Source organism: Ascaphus truei, unplaced genomic scaffold (assembly GCF_040206685.1).
Source record: "Ascaphus truei isolate aAscTru1 unplaced genomic scaffold, aAscTru1.hap1 HAP1_SCAFFOLD_1272, whole genome shotgun sequence".
Lineage (NCBI taxonomy): Eukaryota > Metazoa > Chordata > Amphibia > Anura > Ascaphidae > Ascaphus > Ascaphus truei.
Genome location: NW_027454146.1, coordinates 56,632 through 74,396, shown reverse-complemented (window position 1 = coordinate 74,396; position 17,765 = coordinate 56,632). Strand labels below are relative to the sequence as shown.

Here is a 17,765-nt window from a genome sequence, read left to right as displayed (position 1 = left end):
TATTTGGGAGGAGCGCTGGGTCTGTGTATTTGGGAGGAGCGCTGGGTCTGTGTATTTGGGAGGAGCGCGGGGTCTGTGTATTTGGGAGGAGCGCTGGGTCTGTGTATTTGGGGGGAGCGCAGGGTTTGTGTATTTGGGAGGAGCGCAGGGTCTGTCTATTTGGGAGGAGCTCAGTGTCTGTGTATTTGGGAGGAGCGCAGGGGTCTGTGTATTTGGGAGGAGCGTTGGGTGTGTATTTGGGAGGAGCGTTGGGTGTGTATTTGGGAGGAGCTCAGTGTCTGTGTATTTGGGAGGAGCGCAGGGTCTGTGTATTTGGGAGGAGCGCAGGGTCTGTGTATTTGGGAGGAGCGCGGGGGTCTGTGTATTTGGGAGGAGCGCTGGGTCTGTGTATTTGGGAGGAGCGCTGGGTCTGTGTATTTGGGAGGAGCGCGGGGTCTGTGTATTTGGGAGGAGCGCGGGGTCTGTGTATTTGGGAGGAGCGCTGGGTCTGTGTATTTGGGGGGAGCGCAGGGTTTGTGTATTTGGGAGGAGCGCAGGGTCTGTCTATTTGGGAGGAGCGCAGGGTCTGTCTATTTGGGAGGAGCGCGGGGTCTGTGTATTTGGGAGGAGCGTGGGGGTCTGTGTATTTGGGAGGAGCGCGGGGTCTGTGTATTTGGGAGGAGTGTTGGGTTTGTATTTGGGAGGAGCGCAGGGTCTGTCTATTTGGGAGGAGCGCAGGGTCTGTCTATTTGGGAGGAGCTCAGTGTCTGTGTATTTGGGAGGAGCGCGGGGGTCTGTGTATTTGGGAGGAGCGCAGGGTCTGTGTATTTGGGAGGAGCGCAGGGGTCTGTGTATTTGGGAGGAGCGCTGGGTCTGTGTATTTGGGAGGAGCGCTGTTTCTGTGTATTTGGGAGGAGCGCGGGGTCTGTGTATTTGGGAGGAGCGCGGGGTCTGTGTATTTGGGAGGAGCGCTGGGTCTGTGTATTTGGGAGGAGCGCAGGGTCTGTGTATTTGGGAGGAGCGCAGGGGTCTGTGTATTTGGGAGGAGCGTTGGGTGTGTATTTGGGAGGAGCGTTGGGTCTGTATTTGGGAGGAGCTCAGTGACTGTGTATTTGGGAGGAGCGCGGGGGTCTGTGTATTTGGGAGGAGCGCTGGGTCTGTGTATTTGGGAGGAGCGCTGGGTCTGTGTATTTGGGAGGAGCGCGGGGTCTGTGTATTTGGGAGGAGGGCGGGGTTTGTGTATTTGGGAGAGGGCGGGGTTTGTGTATTTGGGAGGAGGGCGGGGTTTGTGTATTTGGGAGGAGGGCGGGGTTTGTGTATTTGGGAGGAGGGCGGGGTTTGTGTATTTGGGAGGAGGGCGGGGTTTGTGTATTTGGGAGGAGGGCGGGGTTTGTGTATTTGGGAGGAGCGCGGGGTCTGTGTATTTGGGAGGAGCACAGGGTCTGTGTATTTGGGAGGAGCGCTGGGTCTGTGTATTTGGGGGGAGTGCAGGGTTTGTGTATTTGGGAGGAGCGCAGGGTCTGTGTATTTGGGAGGAGCGCTGGGTCTGTGTATTTGGGAGGAGCGCAGGGTCTATGTATTTGGGAGGAGCGCAGGGTTCTGTGTATTTGGGAGGAGCGTTGGGTGTGTATTTGGGAGGAGCGTTGGGTCTGTATTTGGGAGGAGCTCAGTGTCTGTGTATTTGGGAGGAGCGCAGTGTCTGTGTATTTGGGAGGAGCGCGGGGGTCTGTGTATTTGGGAGGAGCGCGGGGGTCTGTGTATTTGGGAGGAGCGCTGGGTCTGTGTATTTGGGAGGAGCTCAGTGGTCTGTGTATTTGGGAGGAGCGTTGGGTGTGTATTTGGGAGGAGCGTTGGGTCTGTATTTGGGAGGAGCTCAGTGTCTGTGTATTTGGGAGGAGCGCAGGGTCTGTGTATTTGGGAGGAGCGCGGGGGTCTGTGTATTTGGGAGGAGCGCTGGGTCTGTGTATTTGGGAGGAGCTCAGTGTCTGTGTATTTGGGAGGAGCGCAGGGTCTGTGTATTTGGGAGGAGCGCGGGGGTCTGTGTATTTGGGAGAAGCGCTGGGTCTGTGTATTTGGGAGGAGCGCGGGGTCTGTGTATTTGGGAGGAGCGCGGGGTCTGTGTATTTGGGAGGAGCGCGGGGTCTGTGTATTTGGGAGGAGCGCGGGGGTCTGTGTATTTGGGAGGAGCGCTGGGTCTGTGTATTTGGGAGGAGCGCTGGGTCTGTGTATTTGGGAGGAGCTCAGTGGTCTGTGTATTTGGGAGGAGCGTTGGGTCTGTATTTGGGAGGAGCTCAGTGTCTGTGTATTTGGGAGGAGCGTTGGGTCTGTATTTGGGAGGAGCGCGGTGTCTGTGTATTTGGGAGGAGCGCAGGGTCTGTGTATTTGGGAGGAGCGCGGGGGTCTGTGTATTTGGGAGGAGCGCTGGGTCTGTGTATTTGGGAGGAGCGCTGGGTCTGTGTATTTGGGAGGAGCGCGGGGTCTGTGTATTTGGGAGGAGCGCTGGGTCTGTGTATTTGGGAGGAGCGCGGGGTCTGTGTATTTGGGAGGAGCGCGGGGCTCGTGTATTTGGGAGGAGCGCGGGGTCTGTGTATTTGGGAGGAGCGCGGGGTCTGTGTATTTGGGAGGAGCGCTGGGTCTGTGTATTTGGGGGGAGCGCAGGGTTTGTGTATTTGGGAGGAGCGCAGGGTCTGTGTATTTGGGAGGAGCGCGGGGGTCTGTGTATTTGGGAGGAGCGCAGGGTCTGTGTATTTGGGAGGAGCGCAGGGTCTGTGTATTTGGGAGGAGCGTTGGGTCTGTATTTGGGAGGAGCTCAGTGTCTGTGTATTTGGGAGGAGCGCGGGGGTCTGTGTATTTGGGAGGAGCGCTGGGTCTGTGTATTTGGGAGGAGCTCAGTGGTCTGTGTATTTGGGAGGAGCGCAGGGGTCTGTGTATTTGGGAGGAGCATTGGGTGTGTATTTGGGAGGAGCGTTGGGTCTGTATTTGGGAGGAGCTCAGTGTCTGTGTATTTGGGAGGAGCGCAGGGTCTGTGTATTTGGGAGGAGCGCGGGGTCTGTGTATTTGGGAGGAGCGCGGGGTCTGTGTATTTGGGAGGAGCGCTGGGTCTGTGTATTTGGGGGGAGCGCAGGGTTTGTGTATTTGGGAGGAGCGCAGGGTCTGTGTATTTGGGAGGAGCGCAGGGTCTGTGTATTTGGGAGGAGCGCAGGGGTCTGTGTATTTGGGAGGAGCGCGGGGTCTGTGTATTTGGGAGGAGGGCGGGGTCTGTGTATTTGGGAGGAGCGCAGGGGTCTGTGTATTTGAGAGGAGCGTTGGGTGTGTATTTGGGAGGAGCGTTGGGTCTGTATTTGGGAGGAGCTCAGTGTCTGTGTATTTGGGAGGAGCGCGGGGGTCTGTGTATTTGGGAGGAGCGCAGGGGTCTGTGTATTTGGGAGGAGCGTTGGGTGTGTATTTGGGAGGAGCGTTGGGTCTGTATTTGGGAGGAGCGCAGGGTCTGTGTATTTGGGAGGAGCGCGGGGGTCTGTGTATTTGGGAGGAGCGCAGGGGTCTGTGTATTTGAGAGGAGCGTTGGGTGTGTATTTGGGAGGAGCGTTGGGTCTGTATTTGGGAGGAGCGCAGGGTCTGTGTATTTGGGAGGAGCGCGGGGGTCTGTGTATTTGGGAGGAGCGCAGGGGTCTGTGTATTTGAGAGGAGCGTTGGGTGTGTATTTGGGAGGAGCGTTGGGTCTGTATTTGGGAGGAGCGCAGGGTCTGTGTATTTGGGAGGAGCGCGGGGGTCTGTGTATTTGGGAGGAGCGCAGGGGTCTGTGTATTTGGGAGGAGCGTTGGGTGTGTATTTGGGAGGAGCGTTGGGTCTGTATTTGGGAGGAGCTCAGTGTCTGTGTATTTGGGAGGAGCGCAGGGTCTGTGTATTTGGGAGGAGCGCGGGGTCTGTGTATTTGGGAGGAGCGCGGGGTCTGTGTATTTGGGAGGAGCGCTGGGTCTGTGTATTTGGGGGGAGCGCAGGGTTTGTGTATTTGGGAGGAGCGCAGGGTCTGTGTATTTGGGAGGAGCGCAGGGTCTGTGTATTTGGGAGGAGCGCAGGGGTCTGTGTATTTGGGAGGAGCGCGGGGTCTGTGTATTTGGGAGGAGGGCGGGGTCTGTGTATTTGGGAGGAGCGCAGGGGTCTGTGTATTTGAGAGGAGCGTTGGGTGTGTATTTGGGAGGAGCGTTGGGTCTGTATTTGGGAGGAGCTCAGTGTCTGTGTATTTGGGAGGAGCGCGGGGGTCTGTGTATTTGGGAGGAGCGCGGGGGTCTGTGTATTTGGGAGGAGCGCTGGGTCTGTGTATTTGGGAGGAGGGCGGGGTCTGTGTATTTGGGAGGAGCTCAGTGGTCTGTGTATTTGGGAGGAGCGCGGGGGTCTGTGTATTTGGGAGGAGGGCGGGGTCTGTGTATTTGGGAGGAGCTCAGTGGTCTGTGTATTTGGGAGGAGCGCAGGGGTCTGTGTATTTGGGAGGAGCGCAGGGGTCTGTGTATTTGGGAGGAGCGCGGGGTCTGTGTATTTGGGAGGAGCGTTGGGTGTGTATTTGGGAGGAGCGTTGGGTCTGTATTTGGGAGGAGCTCAGTGTCTGTGTATTTGGGAGGAGCGCAGGGTCTGTGTATTTGGGAGGAGCTCAGTGTCTGTGTATTTGGGAGGAGCGCAGGGTCTGTGTATTTGGGAGGAGCTCAGTGTCTGTGTATTTGGGAGGAGCGCGGGGTCTGTGTATTTGGGAGGAGCGTTGGGTGTGTATTTGGGAGGAGCGTTGGGTCTGTATTTGGGAGGAGCTCAGTGTCTGTGTATTTGGGAGGAGCGCAGGGTCTGTGTATTTGGGAGGAGCGCGGGGGTCTGTGTATTTGGGAGGAGCGCTGGGTCTGTGTATTTGGGAGGAGCGCTGGGTCTGTGTATTTGGGAGGAGCGCGGGGTCTGTGTATTTGGGAGGAGCGCGGGGTCTGTGTATTTGTGAGGAGCGCTGGGTCTGTGTATTTGGGGGGAGCGCAGGGTTTGTGTATTTGGGAGGAGCGCAGGGTCTGTGTATTTGGGAGGAGCGCAGGGTCTGTGTATTTGGGAGGAGCGCAGGGTCTGTGTATTTGGGAGGAGCGCAGGGGTCTGTGTATTTGGGAGGAGCGCTGGGTCTGTGTATTTGGGAGGAGCGTTGGGTGTGTATTTGGGAGGAGCATTGGGTCTATATTTGGGAGGAGCGCAGGGTCTGTGTATTTGGGAGGAGCGCAGGGTCTGTGTATTTGGGAGGAGCGCGGGGGTCTGTGTATTTGGGAGGAGCGCTGGGTCTGTGTATTTGGGAGGAGCGCTGGCTCTGTGTATTTGGGAGGAGCGCGGGGTCTGTGTATTTGGGAGGAGCGCGGGGTCTGTGTATTTGGGAGGAGCGCTGGGTCTGTGTATTTGGGGGGAGCGCAGGGTCTGTGTATTTGGGAGGAGCGCTGGGTCTGTGTATTTGGGAGGAGCGTTGGGTCTGTGTATTTGGGAGGAGCGCGGGGTCTGTGTATTTGGGAGGAGCGCGGGGTCTGTGTATTTGGGAGGAGCGCAGGGTCTGTGTATTTGGGAGGAGCGCGGGGGTCTGTGTATTTGGGAGGAGCGCTGTTTCTGTGTATTTGGGAGGAGCGTGGGGTCTGTGTATTTGGGAGGAGCGCGGGGTCTGTGTATTTGGGAGGAGCGCTGGGTCTGTGTATTTGGGAGGAGCGCGGGGTCTGTGTATTTGGGAGGAGGGCGGGGTCTGTGTATTTGGGAGGAGGGCGGGGTTTGTGTATTTGGGAGGAGGGCGGGGTTTGTGTATTTGGGAGGAGGGCGGGTTTTGTGTATTTGGGAGGAGGGCGGGGTTTGTGTATTTGGGAGGAGGGCGGGGTCTGTGTATTTGGGAGGAGCGCGGGGTCTGTGTATTTGGGAGGAGGGCGGGGTTTGTGTATTTGGGAGGAGGGCGGGGTTTGTGTATTTGGGAGGAGCGCGGGGTCTGTGTATTTGGGAGGAGGGCGGGGTTTGTGTATTTGGGAGGAGGGCGGGGTTTGTGTATTTGGGAGGAGCGCGGGGTCTGTGTATTTGGGAGGAGCTCAGTGTCTGTGTATTTGGGAGGAGCGCAGGGTCTGTGAATTTGGGAGGAGCGCGGGGGTCTGTGTATTTGGGAGGAGCGCTGGGTCTGTGTATTTGGGAGGAGCTCAGTGTCTGTGTATTTGGGAGGAGCGCGGGGTCTGTGTATTTGGGAGGAGCGTTGGGTGTGTATTTGGGAGGAGCGTTGGGTCTGTATTTGGGAGGAGCTCAGTGTCTGTGTATTTGGGAGGAGCGCAGGGTCTGTGTATTTGGGAGGAGCGCGGGGGTCTGTGTATTTGGGAGGAGCGCTGGGTCTGTGTATTTGGGAAGGGCGCTGGGTCTGTGTATTTGGGAGGAGCGCGGGGTCTGTGTATTTGGGAGGAGCGCGGGGTTTGTGTATTTGGGAGGAGCGCTGGGTCTGTGTATTTGGGGGGAGCGGAGGGTTTGTGTATTTGGGAGGAGCGCAGTGTCTGTGTATTTGGGAGGAGCGCAGGGTCTGTGTATTTGGGAGGAGCGCAGGGTCTGTGTATTTGGGAGGAGCGCAGGGTCTGTGTATTTGGGAGGAGCGCAGGGTCTGTGTATTTGGGAGGAGCGCAGGGTCTGTGTATTTGGGAGGAGCGCAGGGTCTGTGTATTTGGGAGGAGCGCAGGGTCTGTGTATTTGGGAGGAGCGCAGGGTCTGTGTATTTGGGAGGAGCGCAGGGTCTGTGTATTTGGGAGGAGCGCAGGGTCTGTGTATTTGGGAGGAGCGCAGGGTCTGTGTATTTGGGAGGAGCGCTGGGTCTGTGTATTTGGGAGGAGCGCAGGGTCTGTGTATTTGGGAGGAGCGCTGGGTCTGTGTATTTGGGAGGAGCTCAGTGGTCTGTGTATTTGGGAGGAGCGCAGGGGTCTGTGTATTTGGGAGGAGCGTTGGGTGTGTATTTGGGAGGAGCGTTGGGTCTGTATTTGGGAAGAGCTCAGTGTCTGTGTATTTGGGAGGAGCGCAGGGTCTGTGTATTTGGGAGGAGCGCAGGGTCTGTGTATTTGGGAGGAGCGCTGGGTCTGTGTATTTGGGAGGAGCGCAGGGTCTGTGTATTTGGGAGGAGCGCTGGGTCTGTGTATTTGGGAGGAGCGCTGGGTCTGTGTATTTGGGAGGAGCGCGGGGTCTGTGTATTTGGGAGGAGCGCTGGGTCTGTGTATTTGGGAGGAGCGCGGGGTCTGTGTATTTGGGAGGAGCGCAGGGCGTGTATTTGGGAGGAGCGCGGGGTCTGTGTATTTGGGAGGAGCGTTGGGTGTGTATTTGGGAGGAGCGCGGGGTCTGTGTATTTGGGAGGAGCGCGGGGTCTGTGTATTTGGGAGGAGCGCGGGGTCTGTGTATTTGGGAGGAGCGCTGGGTCTGTGTATTTGGGGGGAGCGCAGGGTTTGTGTATTTGGGAGGAGCGCAGGGTCTGTCTATTTGGGAGGAGCGCAGGGTCTGTGTATTTGGGAGGAGCGCTGGGTGTGTATTTGGGAGGAGCGCTGGGTCTGTGTATTTGGGAGGAGCGTTGGGTGTGTATTTGGGAGGAGCGCGGGGTCTGTGTATTTGGGAGGAGCGCGGGGTCTGTGTATTTGGGAGGAGCGCGGGGTCTGTGTATTTGGGAGGAGCGCTGGGTCTGTGTATTTGGGGGGAGCGCAGGGTTTGTGTATTTGGGAGGAGCGCAGGGTCTGTCTATTTGGGAGGAGCGCAGGGTCTGTGTATTTGGGAGGAGCGCTGGGTGTGTATTTGGGAGGAGCGTTGGGTCTATATTTGGGAGGAGCTCAGTGTCTGTGTATTTGGGAGGAGCGCGGGGTCTGTGCATTTGGGAGGAGCGCGGGGTCTGTGTATTTGGGAGGAGCGCGGGGTCTGTGTATTTGGGAGGAGGGCGGGGTCTGTGTATTTGGGAGGAGCGCGGGGGTCTGTGTATTTGGGAGGAGCGCAGGGTCTGTGTATTTGGGAGGAGCGCTGGGTGTGTATTTGGGAGGAGCGCTGGGTCTGTGTATTTGGGGGGAGCGCAGGGTTTGTGTATTTGGGAGGAGCGCTGGGTCTGTTTATTTGGGAGGAGCGCAGGGTCTGTGTATTTGGGAGGAGCGCAGGGGTCTGTGTATTTGGGAGGAGCGTTGGGTGTGTATTTGGGAGGAGCGCGGGGTCTGTGTATTTGGGAGGAGCGCAGGGTCTGTGTATTTGGGAGGAGCGCAGGGTCTGTGTATTTGGGAGGAGCGCGGGGTCTGTGTATTTGGGAGGAGCGCTGGGTCTGTGTATTTGGGAGGAGCGCGGGGTCTGTGTATTTGGGAGGAGCGCTGGGTCTGTGTATTTGGGAGGAGCGCTGGATCTGTGTATTTGGGGGGAGCGCGGGGTTTGTGTATTTGGGGGGAGCGCAGGGTTTGTGTATTTGGGAGGAGCGCAGGGTCTGTGTATTTGGGAGGAGCTCAGGGTCTGTGTATTTGGGAGGAGCGCAGGGGTCTGTGTATTTGAGAGGAGCGTTGGGTGTGTATTTGGGAGGAGCGTTGGGTCTGTATTTGGGAGGAGCTCAGTGTCTGTGTATTTGGGAGGAGCGCAGGGTCTGTGTATTTGGGAGGAGCGCGGGGGTCTGTGTATTTGGGAGGAGCGCTGGGTCTGTGTATTTGGGAGGAGCGCTGGGTCTGTGTATTTGGGAGGAGCGCGGGGTCTGTGTATTTGGGAGGAGCGCGGGGTCTGTGTATTTGGGAGGAGCGCTGGGTCTGTGTATTTTGGGGGAGCGCAGGGTTTGTGTATTTGGGAGGAGCGCAGGGTCTGTGTATTTGGGAGGAGCGCAGGGTCTGTGTATTTGGGAGGAGCACGGGGTCTGTGTATTTGGGAGGAGCGCAGGGGTCTGTGTATTTGGGAGGAGCGTTGGGTGTGTATTTGGGAGGAGCGTTGGGTCTGTATTTGGGAGGAGCTCAGTGTCTGTGTATTTGGGAGGAGCGCGGGGGTCTGTGTATTTGGGAGGAGCGCGGGGGTCTGTGTATTTGGGAGGAGCGCTGGGTCTGTGTATTTGGGAGGAGCTCAGTGGTCTGTGTATTTGGGAGGAGCGCAGGGGTCTGTGTATTTGGGAGGAGCATTGGGTGTGTATTTGGGAGGAGCGTTGGGTCTGTATTTGGGAGGAGCTCAGTGTCTGTGTATTTGGGAGGAGGACAGGGTCTGTGTATTTGGGAGGAGCGCGGGGGTCTGTGTATTTGGGAGGAGCTCAGTGTCTGTGTATTTGGGAGGAGCGCATGGTCTGTGTATTTGGGAGGAGCGCAGGGTCTGTGTATTTGGGAGGAGCGTTGGGTGTGTATTTGGGAGGAGCGCGGGGTCTGTGTATTTGGGAGGAGCGCAGGGTCTGTGTATTTGGGAGGAGCGCTGGGTCTGTGTATTTGGGAGGAGCGCGGGGTCTGTGTATTTGGGAGGAGCGCGGGGTCTGTGTATTTGGGAGGATCGCTGGGTCTGTGTATTTGGGAGGAGCGCTGGGTCTGTGTATTTGGGAGGAGCGCTGGGTCTGTGTATTTGGGGGGAGCGCAGGGTCTGTGTATTTGGGAGGAGCGCAGGGGTCTGTGTATTTGGGAGGAGCGTTGGGTGTGTATTTGGGAGGAGCGTTGGGTCTATATTTGGGAGGAGCTCAGTGTCTGTGTATTTGGGAGGAGCGCAGGGTCTGTGTATTTGGGAGGAGCGCTGGGTCTGTGTATTTGGGAGGAGCGCGGGGTCTGTGTATTTGGGAGGAGCGCGGGGTCTGTGTATTTGGGAGGATCGCTGGGTCTGTGTATTTGGGAGGAGCGCGGGGTCTGTGTATTTGGGAGGAGCGCTGGGTCTGTGTATTTGGGAGGAGCGCGGGGGTCTGTGTATTTGGGAGGAGCGCGGGGTCTGTGTATTTGGGAGGAGCGCTGGGTCTGTGTATTTGGGAGGAGCGCTGGGTTTGTGTATTTGGGAGGAGCGCAGGGTCTGTGTATTTGGGAGGAGCTCAGGGTCTGTGTATTTGGGAGGAGCGCAGGGGTCTGTGTATTTGAGAGGAGCGTTGGGTGTGTATTTGGGAGGAGCGTTGGGTCTGTATTTGGGAGGAGCTCAGTGTCTGTGTATTTGGGAGGAGGACAGGGTCTGTGTATTTGGGAGGAGCGCGGGGGTCTGTGTATTTGGGAGGAGCGCGGGGTCTGTGTATTTGGGAGGAGCGCGGGGCTCTGTGTATTTGGGAGGAGCGCGGGGTCTGTGTATTTGGGAGGAGCGCTGGGTCTGTGTATTTGGGAGGAGCGCTGGGTTTGTGTATTTGGGAGGAGCGCAGGGTCTGTGTATTTGGGAGGAGCTCAGGGTCTGTGTATTTGGGAGGAGCGCAGGGGTCTGTGTATTTGAGAGGAGCGTTGGGTGTGTATTTGGGAGGAGCGTTGGGTCTGTATTTGGGAGGAGCTCAGTGTCTGTGTATTTGGGAGGAGGACAGGGTCTGTGTATTTGGGAGGAGCGCGGGGGTCTGTGTATTTGGGAGGAGCGCGGGGTCTGTGTATTTGGGAGGAGCGCGGGGTCTGTGTATTTGGGAGGAGCGCGGGGTCTGTGTATTTGGGAGGAGCGCGGGGTCTGTGTATTTGGGAGGAGCGCTGGGTCTGTGTATTTGGGAGGAGCGCAGGGTCTGTGTATTTGGGAGGAGCGCAGGGTCTGTGTATTTGGGAGGAGCGCAGGGGTCTGTGTATTTGGGAGGAGCGTTGGGTGTGTATTTGGGAGGAGCGTTGGGTCTATATTTGGGAGGAGCGCAGGGTCTATGTATTTGGGAGGAGAGCGGGGTCTGTGTATTTGGGAGGAGCGCTGGGTCTGTGTATTTGGGAGGAGCGCTGGGTCTGTGTATTTGGGAGGAGCGCGGGGTCTGTGTATTTGGGAGGAGAGCGGGGTCTGTGTATTTGGGAGGAGCGCTGGGTCTGTGTATTTGGGAGGAGCGCTGGGTCTGTGTATTTGGGAGGAGCGCTGGGTCTGTGTATTTGGGAGGAGAGCGGGGTTTGTGTATTTGGGAGGAGGGCGGGGTTTGTGTATTTGGGAGGAGGGCGGGGTTTGTGTATTTGGGAGGAGGGCGGGGTTTGTGTATTTGGGAGGAGGGCGGGGTTTGTGTATTTGGGAGGAGCGCGGGGTCTGTGTATTTGGGAGGAGCGCGGGGTCTGTGTATTTGGGAGGAGGGCGGGGTTTGTGTATTTGGGAGGAGGGCGGGGTCTGTGTATTTGGGAGGAGGGCGGGGTCTGTGTATTTGGGAGGAGGGCGGGGTCTGTGTATTTGGGAGGAGGGCGGGGTCTGCGTATTTGGGAGGAGGGCGGGGTCTGCGTATTTGGGAGGAGGGCGGGGTCTGCGTATTTGGGAGGAGGGCGGGGTCTGTGTATTTGGGAGGAGGGCGGGGTCTGTGTATTTGGGAGGAGGGCGGGGTCTGTGTATTTGGGAGGAGGGCGGGGTCTGTGTATTTGGGAGGAGCGCAGGGGTCTGTGTATTTGGGAGGAGCGTTGGGTGTGTATTTGGGAGGAGGGTTGGGTGTGTATTTGGGAGGAGCGCTGGGTCTGTGTATTTGGGAGGAGCGTTGGGTCTGTATTTGGGTGGAGCTCAGTGTCTGTGTATTTGGGAGGAGCGCAGGGTCTGTGTATTTGGGAGGAGGGCGGGGTCTGCGTATTTGGGAGGAGGGCGGGGTCTGCGTATTTGGGAGGAGGGCGGGGTCTGTGTATTTGGGAGGAGGGCGGGGTCTGTGTATTTGGGAGGAGCGCAGGGGTCTGTGTATTTGGGAGGAGCGTTGGGTGTGTATTTGGGAGGAGGGTTGGGTGTGTATTTGGGAGGAGCGCTGGGTCTGTGTATTTGGGAGGAGCGTTGGGTCTGTATTTGGGTGGAGCTCAGTGTCTGTGTATTTGGGAGGAGCGCAGGGTCTGTGTATTTGGGAGGAGGGCGGGGTCTGCGTATTTGGGAGGAGGGCGGGGTCTGCGTATTTGGGAGGAGGGCGGGGTCTGTGTATTTGGGAGGAGGGCGGGGTCTGTGTATTTGGGAGGAGGGCGGGGTCTGTGTATTTGGGAGGAGGGCGGGGTCTGTGTATTTGGGAGGAGCGCGGGGGTCTGTGTATTTGGGAGGAGCGCTGGGTCTGTGTATTTGGGAGGAGCGTTGGGTGTGTATTTGGGAGGAGGGCGGGGTCTGTGTATTTGGGAGGAGGGCGGGGTCTGTGTATTTGGGAGGAGGGCGGGGTCTGTATTTGGGTGGAGCTCAGTGTCTGTGTATTTGGGAGGAGCGCAGGGTCTGTGTATTTGGGAGGAGGGCGGGGTCTGCGTATTTGGGAGGAGGGCGGGGTCTGCGTATTTGGGAGGAGGGCGGGGTCTGTGTATTTGGGAGGAGGGCGGGGTCTGTGTATTTGGGAGGAGGGCGGGGTCTGTGTATTTGGGAGGAGGGCGGGGTCTGTGTATTTGGGAGGAGCGCGGGGGTCTGTGTATTTGGGAGGAGCGCTGGGTCTGTGTATTTGGGAGGAGCGTTGGGTGTGTATTTGGGAGGAGGGCGGGGTCTGCGTATTTGGGAGGAGGGCGGGGTCTGTGTATTTGGGAGGAGGGCGGGGTCTGTGTATTTGGGAGGAGCGCAGGGGTCTGTGTATTTGGGAGGAGCGCTGGGTCTGTGTATTTGGGAGGAGCGTTGGGTCTGTATTTGGGTGGAGCTCAGTGTCTGTGTATTTGGGAGGAGCGCAGGGTCTGTGTATTTGGGAGGAGCGCGGGGTCTGTATTTGGGAGGAGCGCTGGGTCTGTGTATTTGGGAGGAGCTCAGTGGTCTGTGTATTTGGGAGGAGCGCGGGGTCTGTGTATTTGAGGGAAGCGCAGGGTTTGTGTATTTGGGAGGAGCGCAGGGTCTGTGTATTTGGGAGGAGCGCTGGGTCTGTGTATTTGGGAGGAGCGCTGGGTCTGTGTATTTGGGAGGAGCGCGGGGTCTGTGTATTTGGGAGGAGCGCGGGGTCTGTGTATTTGGGAGGAGCGCTGGGTCTGTGTATTTGGGAGGAGCTCAGTGTCTGTGTATTTGGGAGGAGCGCTGGGTCTGTATTTGGGAGGAGCGCAGGGTCTGTGTATTTGGGAGGAGCGCAGGGGTCTGTGTATTTGGGAGGAGCGTTGGGTGTGTATTTGGGAGGAGCGTTGGGTCTGTATTTGGGAGGAGCTCAGTGTCTGTGTATTTGGGAGGAGCGCTGGGTCTGTGTATTTGGGAGGAGCGCTGGGTCTGTGTATTTGGGAGGAGCGCTGGGTCTGTGTATTTGGGAGGAGCGCAGGGTCTGTGTATTTGGGAGGAGCTCAGTGTCTGTGTATTTGGGAGGAGCGCTGGGTCTGTGTATTTGGGAGGAGCGCAGGGTCTGTGTATTTGGGAGGAGCGCAGGGGTCTGTGTATTTGGGAGGAGCGCGGGGTCTGTGTATTTGGGAGGAGCGCGGGGTCTGTGTATTTGGGAGGAGCGCTGGGTCTGTGTATTTGGGAGGAGCGTTGGGTGTGTATTTGGGAGGAGCGTTGGGTCTGTATTTGGGAGGAGCTCAGTGTCTGTGTATTTGGGAGGAGCTCAGTGGTCTGTGTATTTGGGAGGAGCGCTGGGTCTGTGTATTTGGTGGGAGCGCAGGGTTTGTGTATTTGGGAGGAGCGCAGGGTCTGTGTATTTGGGAGGAGCGCAGGGTCTGTGTATTTGGGAGGAGCGCAGGGTCTGTGTATTTGGGAGGAGCGTTGGGTGTGTATTTGGGAGGAGCGTTGGGTGTGTATTTGGGAGGAGCTCAGTGTCTGTGTATTTGGGAGGAGCGCAGGTTCTGTGTATTTGGGAGGAGCGCGGGGGTCTGTGTATTTGGGAGGAGCGCGGGGTCTGTGTATTTGGGAGGAGCGCTGGGTCTGTGTATTTGGGAGGAGCGCGGGGGTCTGTGTATTTGGGAGGAGCGCTGGGTCTGTGTATTTGGGAGGAGCTCAGTGGTCTGTGTATTTGGGAGGAGCGCAGGGGTCTGTGTATTTGGGAGGAGCGTTGGGTGTGTATTTGGGAGGAGCGTTGGGTCTATATTTGGGAGGAGCTCAGTGTCTGTGTATTTGGGAGTAGCGCAGGGGTCTGTGTATTTGGGAGGAGCGCAGGGGTCTGTGTATTTGGGAGGAGCGTTGGGTGTGTATTTGGGAGGAGCGTTGGGTCTATATTTGGGAGGAGCGCAGGGTCTGTGTATTTGGGAGGAGCTCAGTGGTCTGTGTATTTAGGAGGAGCGTTGGGTGTGTATTTGGGAGGAGCGCGGGGTCTGTGTATTTGGGAGGAGCGCGGGGTCTGTGTATTTGGGAGGAGCGCTGGGTCTGTGTATTTGGGAGGAGCGTTGGGTCTGTGTATTTGGGAGGAGCGCTGGGTCTGTGTATTTGGGAGGAGAGCGGGGTCTGTGTATTTGGGAGGAGGGCGGGGTTTGTGTATTTGGGAGGAGGGCGGGGTTTGTGTATTTGGGAGGAGGGCGGGGTTTGTGTATTTGGGAGGAGGGCGGGGTTTGTGTATTTGGGAGGAGGGCGGGGTTTGTGTATTTGGGAGGAGCGCGGGGTCTGTGTATTTGGGAGGAGCGCGGGGTCTGTGTATTTGGGAGGAGGGCGGGGTTTGTGTATTTGGGAGGAGGGCGGGGTTTGTGTATTTGGGAGGAGGGCGGGGTCTGTGTATTTGGGAGGAGGGCGGGGTCTGTGTATTTGGGAGGAGGGCGGGGTCTGTGTATTTGGGAGGAGGGCGGGGTCTGTGTATTTGGGAGGAGCGCAGGGGTCTGTGTATTTGGGAGGAGCGTTGGGTGTGTATTTGGGAGGAGGGTTGGGTGTGTATTTGGGAGGAGCTCAGTGTCTGTGTATTTGGGAGGAGCGCAGGGTCTGTGTATTTGGGAGGAGCGCGGGGGTCTGTGTATTTGGGAGGAGCGCTGGGTCTGTGTATTTGGGAGGAGCGCGGGGTCTGTGTATTTGAGGGAAGCGCAGGGTTTGTGTATTTGGGAGGAGCGCAGGGTCAGTGTATTTGGGAGGAGCGCGGGGGTCTGTGTATTTGGGAGGAGCGCTGGGTCTGTGTATTTGGGAGGAGCGCTGGGTCTGTGTATTTGGGAGGAGCGCGGGGTCTGTGTATTTGGGAGGAGCGCGGGGTCTGTGTATTTGGGAGGAGCGCTGGGTCTGTGTATTTGGGGGAGCGCGGGGGTTTGTGTATTTGGGAGGAGCGCAGGGTCTGTGTATTTGGGAGGAGCGCAGGGTCTGTGTATTTGGGAGGAGCGCAGGGGTCTGTGTATTTGGGAGGAGCGTTGGGTGTGTATTTGGGAGGAGCGTTGGGTCTGTATTTGGGAGGAGCTCAGTGTCTGTGTATTTGGGAGGAGCGCGGGGGTCTGTGTATTTGGGAGGAGCGCGGGGGTCTGTGTATTTGGGAGGAGCGCTGGGTCTGTGTATTTGGGAGGAGCGCAGGGTCTGTGTATTTGGGAGGAGCGCAGGGGTCTGTGTATTTGGGAGGAGCGTTGGGTGTGTATTTGGGAGGAGCGTTGGGTCTGTATTTGGGAGGAGCTCAGTGTCTGTGTATTTGGGAGGAGCGCTGGGTCTGTGTATTTGGGAGGAGCGCTGGGTCTGTGTATTTGGGAGGAGCGCGGGGTCTGTGTATTTGGGAGGAGCGCGGGGTCTGTGTATTTGGGAGGAGCGCGGGGTCTGTGTATTTGGGAGGAGCGCTGGGTCTGTGTATTTGGGGGGAGCGCAGGGTTTGTGTATTTGGGAGGAGCGCAGGGTCTGTGTATTTGGGAGGAGCGCAGGGTCTGTGTATTTGGGAGGAGCGCAGGGGTCTGTGTATTTGGGAGGAGCGTTGGGTGTGTATTTGGGAGGAGCGTTGGGTCTGTATTTGGGAGGAGCTCAGTGTCTGTGTATTTGGGAGGAGCTCAGTGGTCTGTGTATTTTGGAGGAGCGCGGGGTCTGTGCATTTGGGAGGAGCGCGGGGTCTGTGTATTTGGGAGGAGCGCTGGGTCTGTGTATTTGGTGGGAGCGCAGGGTTTGTGTATTTGGGAGGAGCGCAGGGTCTGTGTATTTGGGAGGAGCGCAGGGTCTGTGTATTTGGGAGGAGCGTTGGGTGTGTATTTGGGAGGAGCTCAGTGTCTGTGTATTTGGGAGGAGCGCAGGGGTCTGTGTATTTGGGAGGAGCGCGGGGTCTGTGTATTTGGGAGGAGCGCGGGGTCTGTGTATTTGGGAGGAGCGCTGGGTCTGTGTATTTGGGAGGAGCGCTGGGTCTGTGTATTTGGGAGGAGCGCAGGGTCTGTGTATTTGGGAGGAGCGCAGGGGTCTGTGTATTTGGGAGGAGCGTTGGGTGTGTTTTTGGGAGGAGCGCGGGGTCTGTGTATTTGGGAGGAGCGCGGGGTCTGTGTATTTGGGAGGAGCGCTGGGTCTGTGTATTTGGGAGGAGCGCGGGGTCTGTGTATTTGGGAGGAGCGCAGGGGTCTGTGTATTTGGGAGGAGCGTTGGGTGTGTATTTGGGAGGAGCGCAGGGTCTGTGTATTTGGGAGGAGCGCAGGGTCTGTGTATTTGGGAGGAGCGCTGGGTCTGTGTATTTGGGAGGAGCGCGGGGTCTGTGTATTTGGGAGGAGCGCGGGGTCTGTGTATTTGGGAGGAGCGCAGGGTCTGTGTATTTGGGAGGAGCGCTGGGTCTGTGTATTTGGGAGGAGCGCGGGGTCTGTGTATTTGGGAGGAGCGCAGGGGTCTGTGTATTTGGGAGGAGGGCGGGGTCTGTGTATTTGGGAGGAGGGCGGGGTCTGTGTATTTGGGAGGAGGGCGGGGTCTGTGTATTTGGGAGGAGGGCGGGGTCTGTGTATTTGGGAGGAGCGCTGGGTCTGTGTATTTGGGAGGAGCGCGGGGTCTGTGTATTTGGGAGGAGCGCGGGGTCTGTGTATTTGGGAGGAGCGCTGGGTCTGTGTATTTGGGGGGAGCGCAGGGTTTGTGTATTTGGGAGGAGGGCGGGGTCTGTGTATTTGGGAGGAGGGCGGGGTCTGTGTATTTGGGAGGAGGGCGGGGTCTGTGTATTTGGGAGGAGGGCGGGGTCTGTGTATTTGGGAGGAGGGCGGGGTCTGTGTATTTGGGAGGAGGGCGGGGTCTGTGTATTTGGGAGGAGGGCGGGGTCTGTGTATTTGGGAGGAGGGCGGGGTCTGTGTATTTGGGAGGAGGGCGGGGTCTGTGTATTTGGGAGGAGGGCGGGGTCTGTGTATTTGGGAGGAGGGCGGGGTCTGTGTATTTGGGAGGAGGGCGGGGTCTGTGTATTTGGGAGGAGGGCGGGGTCTGTGTATTTGGGAGGAGGGCGGGGTCTGTGTATTTGGGAGGAGGGCGGGGTCTGTGTATTTGGGAGGAGGGCGGGGTCTGTGTATTTGGGAGGAGGGCGGGGTCTGTGTATTTGGGAGGAGGGCGGGGTCTGTGTATTTGGGAGGAGGGCGGGGTCTGTGTATTTGGGAGGAGGGCGGGGTCTGTGTATTTGGGATGAGGGCGGGGTCTGTGTATTTGGGAGGAGGGCGGGGTCTGTGTATTTGGGAGGAGGGCGGGGTCTGTGTATTTGGGAGGAGCGCGGGGTCTGTGTATTTGGGAGGAGCGCGGGGTCTGTGTATTTGGGAGGAGCGCGGGGTCTATATTTGGGAGGAGCGCGGGGTCTGTATTTGGGAGGAGCGCGGGGTCTGTGTATTTGGGAGGAGGGCGGGGTCTGTGTATTTGGGAGGAGGGCGGGGTCTGTGTATTTGGGAGGAGGGCGGGGTCTGTGTATTTGGGAGGAGGGCGGGGTCTGTGTATTTGGGAGGAGGGCGGGGGTCTGT

At 57.9% G+C, this 17,765-nt stretch overlaps 1 protein-coding gene across 1 annotated transcript in view; it reads right to left on the bottom strand.

Annotated features, from left to right (window-relative positions):
• Positions 1–17,765, bottom strand: part of LOC142475568 (dynein heavy chain domain-containing protein 1-like) — a gene marked incomplete at its 3' end in the record, with an annotated part of 79,420 nt that overhangs the window by 24,159 nt on the left and 37,496 nt on the right. The window lies entirely within an intron of this gene.